The following is an 18,296-nucleotide window of genomic DNA, read 5'->3' on the forward strand; positions in this document are numbered from 1 at the left end:
GCCAATAGCAAAACCAATAATAGAGTTGGACAGATTTCCATCAGATGAACACACAAATAAGTTTTTGCCCTGTACTTACAGGCTGAATTTTGTATTCATACATGTTCGGTGTTCGTACAGTGATAGACTGAAGCAAAATATGCAAAAGCCTTCTTCAGCTGGAGATAACCAAAGAGCAACTGAGAAAGCAGGAAAAGGTTATGACTGACTCAGAAATAAGCTGCTGCTTGCCGAACATGTGAATTTGAGTCTTGGTTACAGCAGAGACGAATGGTCATGGCTGATGGCTGATCAGCAGAGAGCTGTGACGGGGTAGCATCAAAAGCTTCAAGACTTGTGTGGTCCTCCTCAGAAAACCTACACTCAGGATGCTGCAGATTGCAACTACTGCAAAAAAAGTAATATTTTAATGCCTCCCAGCAATCCTGTGGGAGGTTTGTGGGGAGCAGAAGCCACTGTACATCTCACAGGCTTCGTTCCTCAGTAATCATGAGGACCATTACAGTGAACCATGCTTTAGAGCTTGTCTTCTCCTGGCCAACTGTGCGGCTGCACTTCATCCGTCTGAGTCATCCCACCCTCTTTCCTGGGAATTTCATATTACATAAGACACCAAAGTTGAATGCATCTCCTGTTGTGTAAGGTTGTATGTGATGAAACATGAATGGTGGAGCTGGAAAACAATATATGCTAGTGCCAAAAGCAATAAAGCACCACATTTGTTACGTTTACCAAACAAAATGCTTAGCACTTTTGTCTCATGTTTCAAGTTTTTCCCGCAAAAATGAAAGCCTTTTTTCTTTTTTCTTTCCTGGAGAGTCAAATAATTTCTGAGAAAATACTTTCCTTCTTAGTAATTTTCATCAAATGTTTGCCTGGAACGATTATTTGTAAAAATCTGTATTCCTCTCCAAAAAGAAGCTCCTGTGTAATAGTAAATAGGATCTAAGACACTTGATACGGACTAAACTATTGACTTCTTTGTATTCTCAGAAATGTTGCAGCAAATGGCAAAATTAAAATTTCAGGCTCTGGATAACTCTGTCAGGAGCTCATTTTTGTGCATTTTTCTGTATTGGATAAATGGGGGTGATTCCTACTCAGAGCACAAAATGCACACATCATGAAAATAGTATCCATGTCCAAGCAGCAGAGAAGTGTGGCTGCCCCTGGCTCTTCACCCTTTCAGCAGCCCCCCAGGTCTGGCTAGTTTGTGTTCAAGCTGTGAGATGTTCTTGAAGTCCCCATTCCAAATTTCTGGGCTTTCCCAGATATCAAGGTTCTTATCAGACACTCAGATGGAATAAGGTCTCCTCCAATGACTCTTTAAGTTATATCATTAATAACTTTTGGATGAGGTTTTTCTTACCTTCTTTGTCTTCTGAAGCAAGAACTGTGCATATAGGATGGTACATTGCTTTAGCAGAACTATGATTTTAAAGGTACATGCTGCTGCTTTTTGATACAAGAAGGCAAATAAAAGATGCATCACTTGCACTTGGAGATAAGGCCTGAAATGGTCCTTTCTTAGGGTGGTGGTGTCCCATAGTGTCTCACAGAACAGTTCTTGCTTCGGACCTTTTTTCAAGGGAAATTATTCACCTGGAGCAGTGCTGCCCAGGAACTTCACCTTTCAGCTGTAAGACAAAGCAAGTGAAATGCAGCAGTAGCATGCAAACACACTTACCTTTTAACAATTTGTAACAGTAAATTGGTGATTTTGGGCATACATTTTTTGCCCATTATCCAAAATAGAAAAGAAGAAAAAGTATAATTGGTTTACATTTTAGAAACAATTCACACAGATTCAATAACTGTACTGTGTAAATGTAAATTTGTAAATGTAAATTTGTAAAATGTAAATGTGTAAATGTAAATTTATTTGATCAAAGTCCAAGATCCAAGTCATTGAAACATTAAGTGTCCCCAGTCTGTGCATTTAGAGCTATACTTTGTGAAGTACTTCCTATTTTTATATTAGGTTGAAGTAAAATTCAAGGGGTAAAAACAATCCCTCACAGATGTTCGAAGTCCAGAGGTACATATATGGCTTAAATCCATCATTAAATAACAATTTTTTTTAAAAAAAGGATTGCAAACAAAGACTTTTATTGCTTTTTTAGTACTGGTGGTGAACACTTAATTCACAATAAATTATCTATAGGATGAACCTCTCCACGTTTCATAACAATGAACTTGTCCATGAGCAGATTTACAATTTCTCATTTATTTGTTATTCAAAACATTACTGTAAATAAATGAACTCTGAATCACGAATTATTGTACTTTGCTGGTTATTCTGACAGTTACAGAATATAGATTCAACTATGCCATTTGGTTCCTCTTGTGTAACTAGATGGACTATGTATGTAGCCATGCAGGGCCAGATCTACCTCTAATGGAAGTCAATATAGTCTCTCCCTTCGGAGCATCAAGTGGGATTAAGTCCCATGTGCTCTTAGTGGAAAGCAAATTTGAATATCTAATATACAAAATTTATTTATTTTAAGTCATAAATTGAAGTTACCACTGTTCCTGCTTAGGCTAAATAAGGAACCTTTGAAGTCATGACAGAATTATTTTTTTAATTATTATTCTCACTGTTAACCAGGAGAGTTGCTGTTGCTGCTGCTTCAATCTTGATGAGGCTGGAGGAGTGACAAGTTTGCTCCCTTGACATAAGAATGCATAATCCATCCCAATCAAAGAGGAGCGAAGGTACTTATAAAGATATTCTGCATAGGCTAATAAAGCCAGGGCTGTAGTGCGACTTGATTAATCAAATATTGGAGCAAAAGGGTAAAGCACTCTACATGTGTGAGGTGAAGTATGAGGGGAGGCTTAGCAAACCTTAATCTTGTTGGCTGAGCTGCAGAGTGACATTGAAGATGTCGCCTTCCTCATGGCTCAATTTCACTTTCTCTGTATAAACTGGAGATAGCAGAGCTTCTTTTAGTGAATTTGTACCTGCTTCTTTAAAGATGCATATACACATATAGTAGCATATATAATAACTATGTCTATTTTAGATAGACATGTTGTTGTAGATCTCATTTTTCTGTTTTCCTTCATTAATATCAAGCCAACTCATTTAATACTCATGAGCACCAAAGTAGTATAAAATCAACTCTTGTGTATTTATGTGTGGGCCATTTTAAAAGACTTCATTGTGTTTACTTTACAAATATAAATATTTAGCTTTACTTCAGCTGCTACTTTCTTCAGTATGGACCAGTATGTTGTCTGATGTGATGTGCTGGAGCTATATAGTCATGTACAACTCCACCAGTTTTTCATTCTCACACAAGAATTAAGGTTTGTTAGTAAGAATAGTGAAGATGTAAAGCATTAATAGAGGATTAAAGAAATATATGCAAATAAGACTAGATAAGACTGGATATTATACTCCAGTCATTTAAATTTAAAAGGCCAAAATAGGCAATAATGCTTATGTTCTCAGGAATCTGAAGGAGACCCATAACTTTTAAACTTACTTTCTATGCCATTTTATGGCTCTACCTTTTTTCATTCCCTTCAGCTGTCTAATCATGATGACATTTTAGGAGAGGAAAGTTTTGAATTATGATCCTGGGAAGAAAAATGGACAGCAGTAAATTCACCAAGTCAGCAGGTGAGGTATTCAATTTCTGAGCGTTGCAAAGGTGCTCTGTCCTTCACCAGGTCTGCTCCTGGCACGGAAGATCAATAGGCAGCACTCTGCAGGAGAGGTTCTCATAAAATCACTGTGCTCCCTTCTGGTTATGACTTGCCCTAAAACATTTAGGTCATATGGGGTCTGAATACCAAAATGCTGTAGAAATTATGACTTCCATTTTGGTCTGCACATTTCAAGTTCCTGGAGCCAACAAGGCTGTGTATGGGACAGTCCCAGTCTCCGTGCTTGAGTCCTGTCACCCTGCTGATTCTGGGATCAGAAAAATCAGGGTGAGAGCTCAATGGTAGCTCAGTGGTTCACCCATGAAGATGCAAAATAGCACTTACCCACAAGCATGATTTGAGACTCTTAGCTATGGTAGGCTTGAAAGTAAAGAAGAATAAAATGTTTTGATGATTGAGTTAGAAAACCAACTCCTCTGGGATCCCAACTTGCAGTCATTCTTCCTATGATCCATTCCCTCATCTTATATGTGGGATAAATCACATGAAATCAATGACTGCATCTTACTTGAAAAAAAATAATAAAAAAAGAACAAAAGAGGCAGCCTAATTCTGCCTTGGGCTTGATAGCATAGGGAAGAGTCAGAGTAGCTTTTCCACTTCCCATCCAATTTCCTGCCCTGGTAACTTAAAAACCTTCCTGTGTCCTGAATAATGCCTGTTTTCTCTGCTTACCAGAGTGTGGAAGTTGTCCCTTAACCATGCCCAGGACAGTTGAATGTGACAAGAAGCACAGATTAGGATGGTCATGACCCTTGTGTACTAAGAGACCTTACCTGCTGAGTAAGAGTGTCAATTAAATTGTAGCCATAAAGTGGCTTGATTTCATCTTCCTGACTCCAGGTCAGTGGAAATGAACAACTGGAGATGGCAACCCCCAGGCTGGCACAGCTGCTGGGCAGCAAGGAAGTGGGGGCCATCTCCTTGGGTTCCCCCACACCTTTCTATGGGTAATGTATGGTACTGGTGCCTGTAACACATGTTCATCTCCACCACGTGCTGTGGGGAGAGGTGGCCTGGGAAGCTGAAGCTGGAAAAGAGCTGTTTTCACTCAAATAAAGAAGATGAACCTAGATAAACCTGGTAACCACTTCCCACCCTTTGATTTCTCACTGTTAATAAGAATAAGGAACTGTTTCCTATAAAGCTGTCTTCACTATTAAAAAAAACCAAAAACAAACAACATCAAAACCAACAAACAACAAAACCAAACGTAGGACAGAGCACTGTAATCATATGAAGCTCAGTGTTTTTCCTCCTGCAATCTTGGTTCCCTTAACTAAAGCTAGGTGGCCCACGATTTTGTCCAGTGGTTGTGTGAAAAGTCTCTTATCTGACTCTTGATAGGGTTAAATCACACAAGCTACATGCATTCAACGGATTTGGTTTCTGAGTGCCTAGAATAGAAGGACTATCATTGCACCCAAATAATTGCTGTTAGCACATCTATATGAGAGAAAGGTACACAAAATGGTCTTAGAAAAGCCTAACATTTGAAAAAGACGAAGCCACAGACCAAATCTGAAGGAAAGGGATAAAAATGCAGTGAGCATGATCAGGATAAACTGCCTCCAGGGTGTCTGTAGGAATGTTATCTCTGTGCTCCAGGCTGTGAAAGGGAATGAGGTTTGCTTGGACCTTTTTGGCCATGGCAGGAGGTGTTTTATGGTGAGTTTAGGTTACCAATGACCTGTCATAAATAAAGCCATGAAATGTGAGGACTCAGATCAGATTCTTCTTTTGTATTTTCATTCTTTCAGGTTTTATTAGTGCTAGTGGCTCATAAGTTATTGGTGTCTGCTCTTGCCCTTTATCTCCCTTGAACCATTCTCTCCTCAAAGGTATCCCCAAGACCCCCAGTCTGTACTTACTCTTGGCACAACTGAGTGCTGATGAGCTCCCTGCATGTTCCAGCCTGGCCAGTAATGTCCCCAGCAGTGGTATCGGCCTGCCCACTTCACCAGCAGTGCAGGTTTCCCAAATGCTGGACTGTACCAGGTCCGTCAACTCACACTTGATCACTAGGGGAGATCCAGCTGCCCCCTTTGAAAGCCTCCAGACATAGCTTCCTGTACAGTGCCTTATTCCTCAAGTTTTGGGCCCCTAATAATTTGTTTAAATATAATACCTCCCACAGAGGAAACCTCCTTGGAGCTGGAGCCTGTCCTTGGTGTTTGCTTTAAATGCCTTCCGAAGCAGCTCATGCTGATGGGGGTTTTTACCGTCAGTTTGTCTCATTCATGATACAGCATGCTTCACTTTGCCAGTGTAGGGTTACTTGTAGCACCTATGGAAAATAAACTTCTCTCTCTTCCACAACACCCTTCAGCCATCATTCTTCATTCAGCTCAGCCTCTGAAAAAGTTTTCCTTTTGCATGTTAATGCTCATTATGACTAGTGGCACACGAAGGGACTCAGTTTTTCTCACAGCTAGCTTACTGTACCCGTTTGATGTTCACAAGGATGAAATATGTTACTGGGCTGTATGGTTCTGCTCTGGTGCCAAAGAAAGCCGTGATGTATGGCAGCAATTGAATTTACAATTCCAACAAGCACATTTTGAAACAGAAAACACTTCCCAGAGTTTCAGAAAAGCAGGAAAAAAGGCTGTTTTCTTTCAGAACAGCTTCACAGTGCCTGGGAAGGGCACAGCAGAAAGAGGGTGCACATAGAAGTGTCTGAGAAAAATAAGGTTCAAGAGGGCTGTACCATAAAAAAATTACTTCCTTGGAAGGATGCATGCCTTACTTTTCCGAAAGCTGAAATGTTCTCGCAGCTCAGAAGTGCAATGTGGCAGGCAAAAACACTGCCTTCCCTTTCCAGCTGTGCTGATGCCAAGATGATGTCAGACCAAGTGTAGTGGTATTTGTCTCATTGATTTTTTACAATGGTTTGGCAAAATGTTGGACCTCTTTCAACAACGCTGCCCGCATGGCTGTTATGGTCTAGGCAGCTGTGCTATTGCTGGTGAATAGAGGACTTGGAGGATTTTGGTTCTTTGCTGTTTTGTCCTGATTTAGTTATTCATGGGCCTCAAGGCTGGACTGTGGGGAACATCACGGGTTCATGGTTGGATACCACCCTCGATGGAGGTAAAGCTTCCAGCACCAGCTCCAGTAGCTGCTGTGGTGGGGACAGATGTCCAGTGCAGACCATATTTTTTCCAAGGTCACTCAGTAACCACCAGATGACCATTTCAGCTAGGCTCTGGACCATGTCTGTGAAGTCAGGCTCCCTCCACCTCCCACTCATCATTTAAACTCCATCACAAGCAGTGCCATGCCAAATGCTGAATGCACATGCCTATGCAAGCAGTTACAGCTGTGTTCCTCTAGCTGGCTTCCATTTAATCAACACAAAATAATACTAGATTAGGAATAATTTCAGAAGTTCCCTCTGCTAACAGACTGGGTCTTTTCTGAATTCTCCATGGGTTAAGGAAAAGCTCATTTCCAGGCTGAGCTTCACAAAGCCTTGGTGCATGTGCCCCAGCTTCTGTCTCACAGTGTCTTCTGGCTCCAGTCTTCTCCCTGTTTCAGTCATGGGGACCATTTGCCTGAATTTCCACAGGTGAGGTGCTGGGGCTGGGCTGAGGGTGGCCAGAGAGTCTGCAGTGCCAGGTGGGAAGGGCTGTCACTCCAGATGCTCCTTAGCACCGCTATTTGTTTTACCGACATCTCTGAGTAAAGTCTCCAGTACTCGATGTTAAAAAACCACAAAACACTAAAAAAACAAACTCATAGATTGTATCAAAAATAATATCATCACTAGTTTTCTGGACAAAGATTATATTTCAGAAAATACCAGGATTAAAAAAAAAAAAATAGAATTAAAAATAATTGAATAGGAATTGCAGATGACTGAAGATTGGACCTATTTTTACTTGTGCTGATGGATCAATTCATATCAATAGCATGCTGATTTATTTAAACAGTGTTCCAGACTGCTTGTCTGTCTTGGAAGTCAGTTTCTGCCTGTTTGTTTTGTTTTAATGCCACATACCAAAGAAGAGATGCATAAATCTTTCTCCCTGTCCATCTTAGTCCTGATTAAGCACACTAACCAGCTCCTTTCAGGACATACAAATACAGAATCGTGATTGATGGTAATTCTCCATCATCAGGGCCACAAAAACAGTCTCTGCATTTCTTATGCAAGAAAAAGTCCAGCTCTTCCTACTGTAATTTAATTCACAGTGGGTGGGAGAATAAGAGAGCACAAATGCAGCCGTCAGTCAGCCAGCCCAAACCTTTCCAAAGCCATTACAAACAGGGCTGTGACAGTAGCTGCAGTGGTTGTCCTTGTTAGCATGGGGCTTCTTCCCCTACAGATTTCAGATGCAAGGCTTCTTTCCTTACAGATTTCAGATGCAATCCTCTAAACCAGTGTGTTTTGTTACCAAACCTTCTTCTCAGGACAGGTTTTTTATTTATTAAATTATTTTTTTCTGGAGTGGAAATTGCTAAATGTCTGTTCAAAGCCAAATTAAAACTAGGGTGAGATTAATAGCTGCAATTGTCATAGTCAAAATTTAGTGTCATAGTAAATTTATTATTTCAATTATAATAAAGATAAAAAGGAGTCTAATACTTACCTGACACTGAACTCTTTCTACCCAGTTCTTGTGTTTCTGGGAAAGTCTGCACAAGTTTTTAAAATAACACTAGAATTTAATGAAGAAAGCTTGAAATAATTTGCATTATTTCTATTTAGTCTGTCTATCAAATGTAATGCTATCCCATGGATTTTAATGGCATTGTTAATTGTATTAAAACCCTTTCATGGGTCTTCTGTTGTTCTACAAAATGTTGCTAGAATATCTGCTGCAGATATTTCAGTCTAATGCTATATTCCACAAGTTTTGTGATGGTTATTTTGCTTGTATAAAAGCCCTGAAATGTTCCATAAGTCACTGCTTACAAGAAACTGGTGGGTACAAGGCAGCTATGAAATAATAGCTGGGTTTTGACAGGTCTTAAATTTAACAAATACATACTTAAACTAGTCAGGGACTCAGGGAATACCTTATTTCTCTCTGTGCTTTCAAAGCACAACTTGGGTTAATCAGAAGTCCTTTTTAATCTTTCCAAGGCAGAATAATTAATAATTCAAGGACATACAAATTTTCAGTTGTTTGCACTCTTACTATTAGAACAGCTTTAGTTTTGTCAGCATTTCTTTTAGTTATTCTTTAAGCTGGAGGCTTGTAATTTTGAATAATGCTCATTCTGAAACTTGGCAATATATGCATATTAGTCAGAGGACTTCAGATATTTGTCTCCTTCTTTGCCACATATCTACAGTTGTGTCCTCTTGGTTTCACTAAAGAAGGAGATGGATATCTTAAGGGAAAACTGTACGTATAGCTCCATAGAAAGTAGAAAAACAGAGTGATCTGCAAAAAGAGAACAGCAAGACACATGAAAATCTATAAAGCATCAGATTTATTTCTTGAGGCCAAAACAATCTGGAGGTTTGTTTGGTATTTTTTTTCTTTTCTTCCACAAAGGAGGTATGAGAAAAACTTCTCTCAAATCAGTCACTCACAGCATCTTGCGATTTGGGGAAATACATATATCTTTTTCCTGCAGTTTAGTTCAGTATTTCGGGTACCTTCAGGCAGTCCTGGCTCGGAGGCAGTGGGGCAGTCACAGAGGAGCTGGTCACAGCTCTGCCCTCCCAGGTGCAGGTGAAAACTGGGGAGAACACTGGGGCAGGTCCATGGACACTTGCTCTCCCCACCGACTCCTTCTTGGACCTGTCAGGTGGTCACCTCTGCATAACAGGTGAAGAAGCAGAAATAGGGAGGAAGAAGGCAATAGGCAATATAAACTCACTGATTAAAGAGCCAGAGCTCTATCTACAGTGTATACGTACATAATATACACCCACGTGTGCATACACACATATATGCATATGTAAACACACTAGACATTGATTCAGTTTGGCAAGAAATGTGACCTGGCCAACCAAGCCACCTGAGAGGCAAACACTTATGCTTATCAGGATATATTTTGATTTTCTAAAGCACAATCAAATCACATTCTTGCACAGCATCAAATTGTTCACCTCTGATACCTCTGTCATTTTAAAGCTTTATTCATCATGGAAGCTGTTTTTTTCACCATTGTCAATTCCTTTTTTTTTTTCTTGAGTTTCTTGACAAAGGTTTGTGATTGACAGACAGGAATGGCACTTGTTATTGTGACCAACTGATGACACTACTTGGTCCTTCTCCACTACATCACACCACCCACAATAAAAGATATTTCAAAACACACCAGAAAAGAAACACAAATTATTACTAAAAAAGCTTTGTAGTTTTTCCTGCAAAACATACCTATCAGAGGTGTTAAATGCCATTTATCATTTAACTTTCATATCTCAGACATACAGTTAGATCAAAGCATCTTCCTGAGCACATGGTGACAGCAGTTAGTCTTTAAATAATAAACCAGTGAAATTAGCTTTATGCTACTCTACCCTCAGATATTCAACTCTTTCTAACTTTGATGCAACTCATTTACAGGTCATATGTTTTTCTGCTGGTAGAATATATTTTGGATCCTCATAGATCACAATTGAGTGTGGCTACAGATTCCAATTGGTTTTAATATATCTCAGTTCTAGAATGCCTAATGTTGTTTCCTTTTGGTATCTATGAAGCTGCAATCTCTTTTTTTCTTGTTGAAATCATCTTTGTCATGTGTAAGAGAAATGAACCCTTCCAAACTGGCACCTTACAAAGGTGAGAAATTATTAGAAGCAATTCCCATGACAGACTATAAGTAGTTTGGGAGAAGGCCCAGGTGGAGGGCATTTTTGAAAGAGGAAAGATGAATTACTGGTAAGGCAGACTACAAAATACACAGGACAGCCAAAGAACTGGGAAAGGACAGAAACCTGGAGAAAGATACACATATACAGACTATAAAGGAAAAAAGAAACGCTTACCTTAATAAAACTGCCACCAAAACTAATCCACATCTTGTTTGCAAAACCTGTAGATAATTAAAATTCCCTGTTCACTTTTCTAATGTGAAGAAAAGCAAAGCTGTCTCTGTCTTTGCCCCAGTATCCTGTTAGCCCTACCTTTTCCTGTATTTGCTCCATGTAGCATGTCAAGTGCTTGTCACTGAAAGCACTGTCATTTCTATGGGAGATGCAATGTACCATGACTAAGGTTGTAAACTGCTGAGCAAACAGAAAAGGCATAAAATGGATAAGAGGGGAAAAAAAGAGAACCTGCTGTTAAATAATCCTTCAAACACTGTTCTGAACAACTTGACAAGATTAATAAGCTTTTCTTATAATAATCCTTTATAAAATGTGCTGTATAGGAACTGGGAACATCCATTTGTCCTATGTTAAGTAAAGGACAAAGACAGATGATTAGGGGAAACTGATTTTGGACACATTGATTTACAATTTTTTATTTTTTAAAGTATCTGGGCCCATACTTTACCAGTTGTGAGGAAAAGTTTCATTTCCTACTTAGAAGTGTAGGCTCTGCCACCAAGAAAACCAAGGGGACGAACACTTAGCTACACATATTCACATGAACCCTGTCTTTTTGTAATTCTTCCTGATGCTACTATTCTTCTGTGTGTTTCTAAGAGATCTTACCAGGACCTGAAAAAACACATCAAAGTTTTACAGTAAGGTTCATTCTTTTTTCTTCTTTTTTTTTTTTTTTTCTTTCTTTTAAAATGTACATATGAAAGCAGAAATTCTGGGTCATAAACTGAGTATATGTTTCATATACAAAATATGTTTTCCAGGATACCAGATGAAAGCATTTCTTCTTGCAGGTATACACTGCTTAGCAAGAGCATCCCTAAAGTGGTATATTGCACCTTATAGGAATGTAGGGTATAGGCACAAAAACCTTATTTGGAGCATGGAGCATTTCCTCAGTGAATTGAAGGGCAATTGTCATTTCTGTCATGGGAAAAGTTTTCTGTTGCTAGGAAATTGAAACTGTTGAAGTTGCTCAAGGACAAACAGCTTATGTTGACTTTATTTTTACCCCCCACAGAGCAGAACACATATCTTCCCTTGGATGCAGGGGTCCCTCTGAGCCCTCACACCAAGCCTTAAGTCTCGGAAAGATCTCAGCTTACAGACGGCTTCTATGATCGATGGTAACAGAAAACTTGCTTTAAAATAACAGCACAGGAAGCTACTGTGCTGTTCTCCAAGCAACCTACAGCACTGTAAAGCAAGCCATAAATCTGCTAACAGGTCTAACCTGGATCTAGCTTTCTTAGCTAGTGTGTGTGTATAACCATATAACTTGAGGGGCAAGCATGCACATCTCTGCTTTCATTGCTTTAAACCCCAATAGCTGTTTCACTCATAAAGCCCCTGCTGTGGTGTGGGGCTTCACCCGCCCGGGGATTTGAAGCTGCAGCAAGAGCTGAGCAGTGAGACAGGACTCAATATGGAAACACTCATCTACCTGGGACCTTGTACCTTTCAAAATTGTCACAAGAAGGACCAAAAGTTCCAAACTTGCTATTTGTTAGGTAAAGAATATGTCCTTTAATTGCCTGAGAATTGTATGGAGACTTGCCGAATGGGATGGTTGTACCTGTTACCAGTCTAAGAATGAGAGACACAGCTTCTCTAACCAAAAAACCCAAAAGGTGCCCCTCCAGCAAAACAAATAAACAAAGAAACAAACAAAACACATTTTGTGAAGTCGTGAACCTGATGATTTGCTGCAGAGTGAGTGTGGGTTGAGAAGGCTCACAAGTTGTAGGTTCTGCAGACAACTGAGCAGTCGAACAGCCACCCCCAAGGTCACCGTCTAGGCAGTGTAAAAATGCAGCAGGGCCTCGGAAGCAGCAGTATCATGTAGGTGAAGCTTAGCATGTGCCTGGGTAAACCTTTCACTGTGTTAGTCTGTGCTGCTTTGTGGTAAAAACATTCAGACAGCCAGTGCTGCACGGGGGAGAGACCCAGCAACCTCCCTATGGGAGGGCAGCATGGCGAGGGGAGCATCATTGAGCACCGCTGTGGGGAAGGATGTGCCCAACTGAGAGGCTGCTTGAGCTCTCCAGCACTGCAGAGACCAACAGGGAAGGGTGGTGTCTCTCCATTTTAGCTCGCAGGGCTCAGTGTTCTCATCTGTCTTCTGCACACACAAGCAGAGCAGATATGAGCTCCAAGTGCTCAAGTGCAGGAGGAAGACAGCTGACGGGGACGATGTGGACAGCCAGGAGCCCAGGCAAGCAGGCAGCACCAGCACCTTAGCGTTACATGTGAAGGACCACCTGGAGACTTCTGCCACCCCACCACCACCACCATCAACTCCTCAGGGAGTCCTGCCTACCCTGCCCCTTGCCCAGTGTTTTATGAGTCTCAGGTGTGGACCTGGCGGAGTGATCAATAGGATCAGGAAACTTAGTTGCATGAAGATTAAGTAAAAAAAAGTAATGTTGGTTTATTTCCCAAAACTGCTGCTCTGTTCTTGCATAACTCTAATTTTTCACCTCCTGGCCTCACTGAATTCATACTGCTTGCCCTCCATCTATTACCTCTTGTTCTGGAGAGGAAGTCCACAACAGAATTTCCCTTGGCATAAGCATATTTTTCTTCAAGAGGGAGGAAGTTTTACCTATGAGCAACCCCTTTACTGTTGCTGTAGGCATTTGCAGCTTTTATTTCCCCAGAAGAGCCTGAGGAAAAAAGAGGCAGCTGGGGCCCATGCGGTTTGTGGCCTCCCTTGTCAACCTGGCATTACATTGTTGACTGGATTTAAATAGGTGAAACAAGTTCTAGTGCAGCTGAAGAGATCACAAATAATGCTTGTATTAATTTAGGCAAAATCCAGCACTAGAACACCCTGGCCTTCATTATTAGACTTAAATGACTAGGAATCTTAACTGCTGATGTCAGTCAATAGCTGTAATTACTTTCCCAGACCACAGCTGTCAACCATGTTACTGGATGCACCAAACATGCAAACACAAAAGCAATTTTTTGAGCCGGTGCCAGGCTGGCATTAAGAGCTCAGCACAGCAATACAGGGCGGTGCAATAAGTAAACACTAGCAGTGCATGGCTAAAGCAAACCAGCTATGTAGTAGCACCAGGTTTAATTATTTGCATTAGATGTGGTGGGATTCAGAGATAAAACATGGAGCAAAATACCTTTCAGTTTAATCTTCTTCAATGTAGCTCTGTTAGCAGCCTGTTATGATTTTATATAAGTTGCTAGACTTGTTACTCCTCCATTAAAGTCACCAAAACTGAATTTCCAAGTTTTATTATTTGAGGCTATAAAATATGCCTCTTTTTCTTTCTTTATCGCTTTTCTCCTGTGGGAACAGCAGGATGTGCGGTTCCAGCTAAAGGGCCTTGGAACAGGTTATACAGAAGTATGTTTTTTATGAGCGTAAAGAGTGATAGCCCAGGCCAGTGAGAATGATATCTCAGGTCGGAAAACTGCCCCAGTATGTATGATGTGTGAACATTGAGCTTGGGTGTGTGAATGAGTGGGTTGGAACGTCACCCACAAGATATGTATGGGAATGTAGCTGAAAACAGTCATGAGTGTGGTGTATTTGGAATAATATCTTTTGAAAAAAAACATCCTGTCTAAACTCTTGGTCCAGGCCCGTATCTCTAAACCTACAAATTGAGAACTGTTAATAAAAATCAGCTCAGCCTGGCTCAGCTCTGCCTGGCTCTGCTCTCGCTGCTAACAAAAACTTTGTGCCTGTGCATCTCTGTTTGCTTCTGTATGTCAGTCCTCATTGCCGCATTCCCCCTCCTAAGTTTAGCAATCACAATCGGCAAAAGCATTCATTGTCATAATGAGCATTCATTGTCATAAAAATCCCAGTGTCTTTGGCCTCTTTCATGGAAAACCTGAGCTTGTGCTTGTATTGCTGCTCAGAGTGGCTTTAATTGGGAATGCATTCAGATAACTCTGAGTGACAGACATCAGCCTTAGCAGCTTTCAGGCCAGAGAAACAGCTATTTTTAAGCATGTTTAGAATTGTTGTTAAGCATGTGATTATCTTCTGAAGTTTACAGATTTCCGTTCTTGGCACCTAATTCTTTGCAACATGTCTGCTGATTTTCTTTGCCCCCTGTGAAACCATCTCTTTAAATGTGTCTGCTGTGTTGGGTGTTTCTGAGACATGTACAGGGCCAACTGTTATTAAGTAGTTTTTCAGGTAGTTACAGAAGTCTTGAGTCCTGAAATAGGAATCCACACCCTTAATTCAAATTCTTGGGAAAATTCAGTCTGATAAACACTGAGTGATTAATGTTATAGAGACTGGCAATTTGATTTGCATAGTGTGGCAAACTAGGTACACATCCCATTTATTCCTGTTCATTTTCACCACTCTCCTCTTGTAATCTTATGTCCTTGTGTAATAGAGATTGTAGATTCTTTCTCTGTTTGCATTTTGACACACACAGTATGAGTGTTGCTACTTTTAGGTATTTTTTTTCTGGTATTAAATCAAGCTCAGGGGAGAAAAGATCCACTTTATCTTCAACTAGACAGAAAGATACCAAAACCATTACAGTGACAGTATGAGGTAATTTTCATGGGGACAATAAATAACTTCACTCCCTGTTGAGCAGCAGAAAGGTGCTGTTTCTGAAGCTCTCCCATTCCGGATGCTTGTTTTGATTTTCTTTGCAAGAAGTCTGCATCAGTCGCTTCCCATTCAGGCTCTGCTTCTTCAAGAAGACAGACACCTTCTGTTCCTGCATGTTGCTGTCAGATGTATTGCACATGTTTGTTGAAACTGAATGTGAGTACCTGAAAGGAGAAGCCTTACTCCACTACACTGTTCTTCCTGAAGAAGATCCGTTTAACATCTATAGCCTATGATGAGATGCCCCTATGTATGAAATTAAAGATTTATTCAAACGTGATTTTGGAAACTGAAATGCCCTGAGGTGCACGTTGTTCAGACAGGAACTGAGGTCAAGTATAGGCTGCAGCGCGCCAGCAAAACAGATGTTTAATCAAAATCATAGAAAATATTTACAGTGAAGTTGCAGCTGTTCATGAAGTGCAGCATGTGACACACCATTTGATATGAAAAGTTCAAGGAAAATCCTGAGATGTGGCCTGGTAATGGCTTAAAATAAATAAACTGCCATTAGGCTATTTTTTCTCCTTCTTAAAGCCAGGTTGGATTCAATCTATCTAAAATTAAGATTCGATTTGCCAGGATGCTTGGTGCTTCTGACACAGACAGGGAAGATGATAGTTCCCCCAAAGCCTGTTTTGATCCACATTTCATAGCTCGCCTGAAGCTGAAAGCATCACGTCTCTGCCAGTTTCCAAATAGGAAACAGAAGGCCATGACTGGATGGCACTGCTTTTCAGTTCCAGCATTTAATGTTGCGTGTGCTTAAGTCAATATCCATTCTTTTTCCTGGAATAGAGTGTGGACGATAAAGATGTGGGGGGGAAATGTAACTTGGATTTCACGCAATGAAAGCATACTGCTAGCTTTGTCATTTTCCCTCCTGACTCCATAAAATATTAATTACCTGCTTATTAAAGGAGAAAAAAAAACAATTAATTTTCAATGTAAACTGGAAAATCTTCATGGAATCTTCTTCCTTTTGCTCTTAATGTTTCAACCAGAAACGTGCTCGGAATTTCACACCAGGAGATTGCTCTTTCAGCTCTACAAATGTAGCTCTTTGCTGGGAATGGCTGGGGATTCAACGCTGACCGCCCCAGCAGCCACTGCTGAGCCTCCTCTGCTCCTTTCAAAGAACTTAATCTCTGCAAAGGATGTTCAGCATTTTGCTTGGCTGAGTCCTTTTAAAAGTGAGTGGTGCTTACATTATTATGTGCCCAGCTGGCATACTGATTCATATACGGAAAAAATTAACAAGATAATAAAATGACACTTGGAAATAATTAATCTTTAATTTAAGAGAGAATTAAAAACATGGGCACAATCCCCTGCAAATAGTTGTATTTGTGGAGTATGCACTTATTATGCACAGTCCTCATTTATTCTAACTGTTCACAGGGAGAAACAGTGACCTTGTGGGAGCTGAGGGCAGAAATCCCACTGATTTTTGTTGGGCTGGGATCTTACTTTCCACATGTAAATGCAGGTGCAGGTGTTTGCAGACTCTTGCATCATGTTTTTGATGCATTTATATTACATTTTTCCCCCCAGGAGCCTTATAAGCAGGGCAAAACCCACCTCTCACAGCCAAGTCTTTATTCTTTGCATAGGTTTAACTTCTATTTAACAGGGTATACATTTGAAGTTATTTTCTTTCGAAAAATGATGAATTAAAGATACCACAACGCTTTCTCAAAACAAAATTTTTTAACTGAAACAATGCAAAACCCAGCAAAGATGCCACTTACAAAGCCAAACTCAACCAAACAAAAATAAAATGCTGCTTTATTTTCAGGAGATACACATCAGCTGCAGCAATTTATCACATAGCCAAGGGTTTATACTTTTGAATTTATAGCAGACCTCCTGAATTTAAGAGGCAGGATGCTGGAAAAGTTATGCGTCTCTCTTCAACTGAGTAAAGGAGTCACTTTTACAGGAAAATGAAAATGAAACTGAACCTAATCTGTATTTTACTGGCAAGAAAATCTACTTGTACACTATATGAAGAGCCTAGCTCCCCTTCCAGGAAAGGAAGGTTGTAAAAGAGGGGAAAAAAACCTAGTGGATGGTAAAATGGAAGAAAACAGAAATGCCTACTTCCAGAAGTTGATTGGAACAGTCTTGAAAGACTTTTGGCTTGCAAGAGTAGATTGCATAGATTTCTAAAGAGATTTGCAATTTAATTAAGTTCCTCATACTTCCTGCTTCTACATTTCCTCACGGTAATGGAGCATGCCAAACACCAAGGAACAGAAGAACAGAAAGGCATAAGAGTGAAAAGCCATCAAATTAAGAAAATATAATAATAAGTTTTAAAAGACTAGCTAAATTCAAGTCTTGGGCAAAATTCCATTGTATTTTGAAGCTCTTACAATTTCTAGGAGGTAACAAATGAAAAATAGATTAAACCTCAAACTATGCTTTCCATTTATTTTGAACTTTCTTCTCACATAGTTTTGACCCTTTTATTCCTTGTCTCCTCTCACAAAAGCAATGGCACTATCCTGGCTCTCAGCAGTCTTCAGAGAACACAGCCATTCAACTCAGAATTTTTTTGCTTTTACCAAGTTGTCTGCTGCAGGTGAGAGAATAATTTTAGTACAATTTATATATTAACATATTTTCAAGGTGATAGAAAATCAATTTATAGAACCCACAAAACCAGAAAAATGTCTTAAGATGGTCTATCCTTTTCTCCTAGTAAATATAATTATTTTCTTTCTCAGTGTGGGGAGGTATGTAATAAGGCTTTGTTAGCTCAAAGCCAGAGCTGAAGGAATAATAAAGAAAATAAACTCATCAATATAGCAATCTACAACTCATTTGGTTGTTCTACAGGTACTTTAATGTATTCTTGTCTGAACTCTAATGTCAATGATGTCTTGTTTGCATGACTTGTTAATGAATAGTTATATTCTCCTATATACTATTGTTTGTGCTTGAATGTGATATTTGCAAGCAAATGTGCAATTGTTAACAAAAATAATG

At 39.9% G+C, this 18,296-nt stretch overlaps 1 long non-coding RNA gene across 1 annotated transcript; it reads right to left on the reverse strand.

Moving 5' to 3' along the window:
* Positions 1-9,105: 9,105 nt before the first annotated feature.
* On the reverse strand, positions 9,106-10,859 carry LOC135579478 (uncharacterized). Its single transcript, XR_010472626.1, has 2 exons — positions 10,634-10,859; positions 9,106-9,454 (listed from the first exon to the last, which is right to left on the reverse strand). It is a non-coding gene; the product is annotated as an uncharacterized LOC135579478 (long non-coding RNA).
* Between the last annotated feature and the right edge of the window lie 7,437 nt (positions 10,860-18,296).

The sequence above is a fragment of the Columba livia genome, chromosome 4 (assembly GCF_036013475.1).
Source record: "Columba livia isolate bColLiv1 breed racing homer chromosome 4, bColLiv1.pat.W.v2, whole genome shotgun sequence".
Taxonomy (NCBI): Eukaryota; Metazoa; Chordata; class Aves; order Columbiformes; family Columbidae; genus Columba; species Columba livia.